At 39.3% G+C, this 6,589-nt stretch overlaps 1 protein-coding gene across 5 annotated transcripts in view; it reads left to right on the top strand.

Moving 5' to 3' along the window:
* Positions 1–3,280: 3,280 nt before the first annotated feature.
* Positions 3,281–6,589, top strand: part of LLGL2 (LLGL scribble cell polarity complex component 2) — an 86,545-nt gene continuing 83,236 nt past the window's right edge. For 3 of the 5 annotated variants that reach the window (XM_030208265.1, XM_030208268.1, XM_030208263.1), the window contains exon 1: positions 3,281–3,362. The gene's annotated coding sequence lies outside the window, so the exon portion shown is untranslated. Of the gene's footprint in view, positions 3,363–3,426; positions 3,447–3,671; positions 3,805–6,589 lie in introns of those variants that run through there. The other 2 variants (XM_030208267.1, XM_030208266.1) reach the window with 2 other exon arrangements.

The raw sequence follows: 6,589 nt of genomic DNA, 5'->3' as shown, positions 1-6,589 counted from the left end.
GCTTATTTATCTACACAGTTCTATACAATGCAGATGGCCAAGTTTCAGTGAGGATATCCTGTTTCCTGATGGGTTCATCTTAACTGTTGTTGTAATCTACCATGGGAAGCCTGGTGTTATAAAGATGATGGAATATATTGAAATGAAATGGAAGTAAAATTAAACCCTTCTTTTATTGGGGCACATGGAATCACATCTTCACTTCATCTGTTTTGTAGAAGTTTACATTTTAGATACACAAATGGATTATTTTGTTTTCAGCATGTTTCAGGGTCCTTTGGGTTTAAAAAGCAAAACCATGTGCATATAAGGACTGGATAAATACATTAAAATAAAGTGTAAAACAAATGCCCTTAATATGTAATACTTGGTACCAATAATGAAACAGTGATGGAATACTCACATAGCAATCAGCCTGAGCTAACAGATTTATTTTCCACTGATCATAATTAACTTTGTATGAACTTGGTGGCTAATAGTGTGCTGAACTGGACAATGTTGGCACATTTAGCATGAGTCTGGATAGAACTTCTGCATGAAGGAAGCCCTTCCTTTATTATTCACTACCTTTCTGTGAAATAGTAGTAATAAAAAAAGGCAAATGTATTTTTATAATATATCACTGTATTCCACAAAACAAAAGGAGCAAGCTCCCACATGCCATCTTTTTCTCTTGATGTGGGCACAAGATGTTAAATGCTTGCAGGTTTCAACCTAATTAATGCTTTAAAAAATTGTACTTATAAATAGTAAGTCAGATTGTTAAGCACCTGATTCTCTTAACATGATGTCTGTTTTGGTGGCCCTTTACTAGGTGAAAACATCTCAACACAAATACAGGGAGTCCCTATAACCAGCCCCTCTAAATGACACAATGGTTTACAATTTAGAACTAATTACTACTCTTAACTGATAAAACCTATACTCCCTCTCTGTACGTCTGTATACTGCACAAGCCGGTATGTTTGAAAATATAAGTGAGATCAAATAAAAATGCTACCAACAATAAAGAAAAACAATGTGGATACAGCAGCTCGTAGGTTTGCTTGCTTTGTTTTCAGTGAATTGGGATGACAGCTGCGCGGGGGAGAGGGATTGAGAACATGACACAGTATGAGGCTACCTAGCCCATTATATGGGTTGAAGCCAGTAGGTGGAGATTGCCACCACACTGGTTCACCCAAAACAGCAAACGCTATTGAAAACAATAGTAAAAGATTATTAGAAATAACAGACTGTCTATGCGTGGTCCATCTGTAAAAAGTCAAAAGCTGTTCCAGTTCGATAGGCAGTGCTTTAAACGGTAGAGGACTATATATATATATATATTTTTTTTTTTAAACTTATTTGACAGCTTTTTAATTTATTTTGAAAGCTTCCCATATGTAGATATAAATATCATGAAATCAAAACTGAGTATCACTAAAACAGCTTCAAACGTTATTGTAGCTGGTGGAAACAGCAGTAATAAAGGCTGTATTTTGTGCTCATTTTTCTATACTGTTCTTTACAATACAGTAATACATGGCCAAATTTTAGTGAGGATATTCTGATGGGTTCATCTTAACTGTTGTAATCTGCCTTGGGAAGCCTAGTGTTATAAAGATTGGAAGTAAAATTACACTCTCCTTTCATTGGGGTACATGGAATCACATCTTTACCTCATCTGTTTTGTACATATGGATTATTCTGTTTTGAGCATGTTTCAGGGACAAGTGGTTTTCATAAGTCAAAATAATAAAAATAAATATTTTCTTTCATGCAGATCTCTCATTTGTTTAAACATAACATGGGCTACAAGCCCCTAATGGAGTCCATTGGTTTTCTTATATTTTGTCCTTGTGATGACTTATACTGTGCCAAAACTGGAAATACAGTAAGGCAGAATAATAGAATTCAGAACATCTAGAATGTATTAGCATTATAATTGTGTTTGTATTTGGGTAATAACTGAGAAAATGCTGTTGAAAAATGACTTGAAGAGATAAATATATTATTTATCAGAGAACTGGAAAATGTTGGCATATTAGATTGACTCTGGACTGCTGCATGAAGGTAGCTCTGCCCTCAATATTGAATATCTCTCTTTTAAATAGTAGTAATAAACAATTTTAAGTGTATTTTTATAATATACCACCACTGCATTCCACAAATCAAAAGGAGCAAGTTTCTGTAAACCATCTTTCTCTTTTGAACTAGGCACAGGGGAAAAAATTTTTTAAGTGCTCCCAGGTTTTAATTTAATTCATGTTTAATGTGGGATATAAACAGGTCTTTTTTTGAGGGGGTACTGAGTACCGGCACCTTTTCCATTGTCTGTTAAAATTGACCCATGGCCCCCAAGGTTTAATGAAAGAGTTCAGGCTGTACACACCAATTCTGCCTTGTCGTTGAGTCTGTGACTGGTTGCAGGGGACCTGGCTATTGTGGAATGGGTCCCTCAGTGATCACCCCACCCCTGAAACGTGGCCTAGCATTTGAGTACCGGCACCTTTTTTGCTAGAAAAAACACACTGAATATAAATGTTAGTATGTATGTAAATTAAATAAATAAATAAGTAAGTAAGTAAGTAGAACCGCTGAATATTGAGCATCATGATTCTCATAACATGATGACTGTTTAAGAGGACCTTTACCAGGAGAAAGTAATCTCTGCTGCAGTGGCATAGCCATGTGGGGCCACGGGGCCTGGGCCCCCCCCAAAATTTAATCCGGGCCCCCCCCCCCCCCACCACCTGAAGCCTCATTTGCGCCGGTCTCCAGCACTGCCGTGTTGCTTGCTCTTCTCTCTCTTCCTCACGTCCCGCATGCTTCTTTAAGTGAAACTGAGCATGCACAAATATATAACACATGCTAGGGTGTCCCTATAACCAGTCCCTCCAAGTGCCACACTGATTATGATTTATAATAAATGAGTGCTCTACCTATGAAAAGCTATTCTGTTATTATACTTTATCTGTGTACGTCCATATGCTGCACAAGCTGGCATGATTGAAAAATATAAGTGAGATTAAATAAAATTCGACCAACAATAAAGAATGACACAACCTGGATGCAGCAAGCTCATAAGTTTGCTTTATTTTGAGTGTGTAGTGTACGTGGAAAGACGGCTGCGTGAAGGGGAAGAGGAAACAGAGGCTAACCTAATTGGCTTCAACTTTTTTACGTCATGCCGTGACCGTCTCCTGTTCTCAATCAAACCTCCTTGTCTCAATCTAACCTTGTTCCATTCCCCCCCTTCCCTCTTTCTCTTCTCTGACGCTATTTCCGGCAAGGCGGGATGCTTCCCTCCGAGGGGGAAGATTAGAAGTTGTGTGTCATAGGGGACGGGACACTGGAAAAGGAAAGCTGCGGGATTGTTGGTGGGTAATTTCAAATATGAGTTTAACAGTGGTGGTGAAGAAGACATGCTAGACCGAAGAGAACGGAAGACAGAGGGAGAGATGGTAGACCACGGGGAGAAGGAGACTGGTTCCCGAATGCGTGCGAGGAGGGGTGCTCGGCGTGTAGGAGCGTGAGGGCAGCCGAATGAGTGTGACTTGATATCTTTGCGATTGATTATTAGTTGGCCTTGTGGTAGGGAGAGCCCTCTGCTGTAGTTAACAGAGCAATTCTCTAAAAGTGCTGTTAATTCTGTTAACTAACCAGTAACACTGGGGGCTTTGCTTATGCAATTTATAAATTATTTTATAATAGAAATGTTCTAAAAGTTAAATAAGAATAAACCAGAAAGTCTTCGCTCTCCTTGATTTGGTACTTGGTGGAAACTTCTTTTGCAATGATAATGGCCATCAGTCTTTTAGGGTAAGTGTCTACCGTTTATGCACAATGGGCTGGTACAGTTTTTGCTCGTTCTTCGGTGCAAAGTATCTCCGGCTCTTTCACATGAGCCAGGGATCACCTAGGGACGGGAGTCTTCAAGCCTTGTCCCGGGTTGTCTGTTGGATTCAGGTCTGAGCTGTGCCCCGGTCTCTCTCATTCATTTTCTTCTGGCTGGGTTACTGCATTATTGCTTTCATTTTGTTCTTAGGATCCTTGTTCTGCTGAAAGGTGACTGTCATTTTGCACTAAATGAAAATAACCGAGATGAGTTGTGGGGTATATTGTTTACAATGTTGAGTAGTTCCTGCATTACTGAAATCAGATACTGTTTATGGATGTACCTGTATGTGTTTTGTTGAATATTTGATCTAAAGAATGGTAGTAGTGTTTTGATACAGGATTATAGTCAAAGTGTGTTACGCTGTATTTTGAATACCCTGGATCAAGGTCCACTATCACTTTCATCTAATTAACCTTCAGATATGGAGGGGCATGGAATTCACTGTTTTGTATAGAATAGATTATTGCAACCTGTGCTGGTAGCTTTGCTGCAGTATAATTGAAGAAACTGATACAGTTAGGGGACAGACTAACTTGAATATGGAGAAGCAAAAAGAATCTCAATGGAATAACATGAAACTTATACATCTGCTCCTATTTCCATATTCCTTTCTCTGCCCTAAAAATATAAAACAATTCAAGGGCCAGTTATACCCAGTACTATAGGGTTAATATTAGTTTGACAAAAAAAATGTAAAATTTAACAAAGCTGAGAAAATGGAAAGCAAGGTTTTAGTTTCCTCCTCAGTCTTATCTTGCCAGTTGGATGCTGCTTTTATTTACTGGTGCTTTATATACCGCCTATTGCACAAAGTGCTTCTCGGTGGTTTATAATATAAAATAAGTTAGTTATTAGGAGGTGGAAAATGAAATACAATCTCAATAGAAAGGGGGGAGAAGGGAGAGAGAGGGAAGAAAGCTATAGAGTAGTCACACCAAGGAGAAGATGCAATACAGTAAGAGGAGAATGGTCAAACAAGAAAAAAAAGTTAAAAACACTGTCATCACACAAGATACCCAAAGGCCTGCTGAAACAATCAGCTTCTGATGATTTTTTAAGGAAGGATTGTGTATGCAAGTTGCTTGGGAGAGAATTCCAGGGCTGAAGTCCTTAATAACAGACAGCAGTGTCACGTGTGATGTCATACCGTAGGCAAGAGGGGGTGGTAAAGCGAGTAGTGAAGTTTGAGAAGAGCATAAAGAATGACTTTGCAAATAAAGCATGAGAAGGTTAGCAAGGTAGGCTGGTGCATGAGCTAAGCAACACTTGAAAACAATGGTAAGCACTTTAAATTTCAGGTGGCCAGTGACTCGATACCAACCTTTTTGTTGGGGGGGGCGGGGGGTGAAATGGCAGGTGCCATGGAGCCAGCAGCTTTACCACAGTATGAACTGAAGTTTCTTTGTAGTTCTGAAAGGTAGACCAACATATAGGGTGTTACAGTAGCCTTTAAGATTGTTTTTAAATCATTGGCCAGGTAGATGAGGGGACTGCCACCTTTTACTTTTGTAAGTGATCAACAGAGAAGCAAATTGGTGAGGCAAGACTTCCCTTTGCTTGAAACCATGCTGACTCTATCCCATTAAAACATGTTTGTCTATGTGTTCTGTAATATTATTCTTTATAATAGTTTCCACTATTTTGCCAGGCTCTGACATCAGGCTTACCAGTCTATAATTTCCTGGATCACCTCTAGAACCCTTTTTAAAAATCGGCGTTACATTGACCACCCTCCAATCTTCAGGTACTATGGATGATTTTAATGGCAGGCTACATATTACTAACAGCAGATCAACAATTTCATGCTTGAGTTCTTTGAGTACCCTTGGATGTATGCCATCCGGTCGAGGTGATGTACTCTTTTAAATTTGTTAATCTGGCTCAGTACATCTGCCAGGTTCACCGAGATTTCTTTCAGTTCCTTCGCATCATCACCCTTGAAAAACATTTCTGGTACAGACAGTTTCTCAACTGTGGCCTTGTCCTCCCTGAGTTCCCCCTTTGCTCCTTCGTGATCTTATGGTCCCATGAATTCCCTCGCAGGCTTTCTGCTTCTGATGTACCTGAAAAAGTTGTTACTGTGAGTTTTAGCCTCTACGGAAAGTTTCTCTTCATATTCTCTCTCGTAGCCTTCTTTATTAATGCTTTGCATCTGACTTGCAAGTGCTTAAGTTTCTTCATTTTGGTCCTTTTTCTATTCTTTGAAGGACAATCTTTTGGCTATAATGGCCTCTTTTACTTCACCTTGTGCTGTCTGACATTTTCTCTTCTTTCCACTTTTGCAGATATGTGGAATGCTTCTGCACTGGGCTTCCAAGATAGTATTTTTGAATAACGTCCACGCCTGATTTAGCAGCCAAACCTTTGCAGCCGATCCTTTTAGTTTCTTTGTAACCATTTTCCTCGTTTTATTATTGTCGCACTTTTGAAAATTAAATGCAGCTACAGTAGATTCCCTTTGCAGGTTCATCCCAGATAGTAGCTCAAACTTGATGTTATGATCACTGTTTCCCAGGTGACCCAACACTTACACCTCTCACATTATGCGCTGCATGCCACCACGGACCAGATCCAAAATGACTTCCCCTCTTGTCAGTTCCTGGACCAGTTGCTCCAAGAAGTAGTTGTTTATTACATCTAGAAAATTTATCTCCCTGGCACTTCCTGATGTAACATTTATGCAGTCAGTATCAGGGTAATTGAAAT

The sequence above is a fragment of the Microcaecilia unicolor genome, chromosome 6 (assembly GCF_901765095.1).
Source record: "Microcaecilia unicolor chromosome 6, aMicUni1.1, whole genome shotgun sequence".
Classification (NCBI taxonomy): Eukaryota; Metazoa; Chordata; class Amphibia; order Gymnophiona; family Siphonopidae; genus Microcaecilia; species Microcaecilia unicolor.
This window is presented reverse-complemented; position numbering and strand designations above follow the sequence as displayed.